This window comes from Heptranchias perlo, chromosome X, assembly GCF_035084215.1.
Source record: "Heptranchias perlo isolate sHepPer1 chromosome X, sHepPer1.hap1, whole genome shotgun sequence".
NCBI lineage: Eukaryota > Metazoa > Chordata > Chondrichthyes > Hexanchiformes > Hexanchidae > Heptranchias > Heptranchias perlo.
This window is the reverse complement of record NC_090370.1, coordinates 6,044,913-6,046,862: the sequence shown is the minus strand read 5'-3', so window position 1 is coordinate 6,046,862 and position 1,950 is coordinate 6,044,913.

The window sequence follows — 1,950 nt, the reverse complement described above, 5'->3', positions numbered from 1 at the left end:
TTCTTGTTTGGTTTTATTTTGTAACTAGGGGAGAGTTGTTCTGCTTTCTTTCACATCACAGGATTATCCTCCAATTCTAGTAATGACATCTGTGAATAATCACTTGGTTTCAGACAGTTGATCATTGCTGCCTTCAAGTAATTATTCACAGGTTCAGCTTTAGGTCAGACACAGTGTTGCTTTAACTGATTGTTACACGTTCAGACGGCAGGGCAAAGGTGAAAGAGGTGCAATATTATAGTTGGGTAGCTGTGATTTTGTATCAGCAAAACATGTACCCCATTGCACTCCTGCTATAATCAAGGGTGTACGCCTCAAATGCTGGTCGTATGCACATTTCAATCATATCAGATTCTGTTATTTTAAAATAACATGCCATTCCTCCATTTGATTTTTTTTGATACAAGCAGAAGAGAGAATGTGAATACTACTGTTAAAAAAATTAATTTATGTTGGTGCAATTGCCAAGTATCAAGATACATATTGTCAAAAGCATTCAGATATATCTAAAGATACCAAACTTGTGGGCTGAAGATAATAAAATTGCTAGGAAAATGTGGTGTAGTATGAGCACGAAACCACCTAAAAACATTTTTTTGTCTCTGTAATGGTACATCTCTCTATGGACTCCTCGGCTGACAATTCTTTAAAAATCTCACCTCACTCTGTGCGGCCCAAGAATGAAATATTGTTGTAATAAAGCTACTAAGATGCAAAATGTTTAGTTCTTTAATATTACTATAATTGTTATATAATAAAAAATCCTGACCTGAAAATATATTTATAAAGCCATTACATTTATTCTGTCTTTTTCCTGCCCTCGCTTCTGTTTCTTATTTATATTCTCTATTTTATCATGTTATCTTTGGGAAGATTTACCTGCTTTGTTCTGCCTTCACCTCCCCACCCATTCTGGACCAGTTGTTTGGAGCAATTGTTTAAAAGCTGTTGCACATGGTTGGCTGAAGAAAATAGTTTAACGGTCAATTTATTTTTAGCCAATCAATGCTGCAGTTTGTAGTGACTGTGCCGTGGGCATAAATGTGTGACATTTTTGGGGACCAAAGCAAAATCAGCATTGTGCAAAGGAAGAATTATATTTATGAAAAGAACTCTTGGTACTCCTAAGCATGATGACTTTTTCTATGAACTGGTTATAATGTCTCCTATAATTATGCAGAGATGTATTGTTGCTTTAAGCCAACTCTCAAACTTGCTACAAACACACTTTGCCGTGCAGCATGTGCACAATAAAAGAGGAACGACCAAAACACTGGAGCCTAAAAATGAGTGTGATGTTATTGTACTTAACATGCTCATACCAACTTTTCTCTCCATTATTTTAATTGAGTTATTTTACATGGGTAAAATGGCCTCGAGTAACATAGTGGGAAAGAGGAATTTGATACAAACATGTTAATTGTTTTTAGAAAGCTAAGCCTGTACACTCAGTCCTGTGTTCAACAGCCAAACATTTAATTGAAGCAAGACATTAAAGATGTAGCCTAGTTCCAAATGGGTGTGAATACTGAATAAAACAGCTCATAATTCAGCACTAATTAGCACTGAATTGGTAGTCCTACTTGCAGAGACCACATGACAGCTGGTGTGAGAAAGGGAAATTCACACTGGCAGAGTTGTGTTCTTTGAGATTACAGTTAAGCAACGTTGCTGGGGCTGGGCAGAGGGAGCTTTATTTTGCATCCACCCATGCTATACTCGAGGCTGAGAGAGCTTGATGCTGAAATAAAAACTAGAAAGCTATTTAATTTCCTCAGCAGTAACATTCTTCACGTTGACCAAAACGCACTAAAAAGCAGTAAGCCTACACCTAGGAGCAAGCTGGTCTGGTGTCAATCTGCAGTGAGGCCTGTGTTAGCCTCTCAAGCTGTGTGAACAGCACAATGGAGAGTGGGGGGGGGGTGGCAGGATCCTGTAGTGCAGGATAGA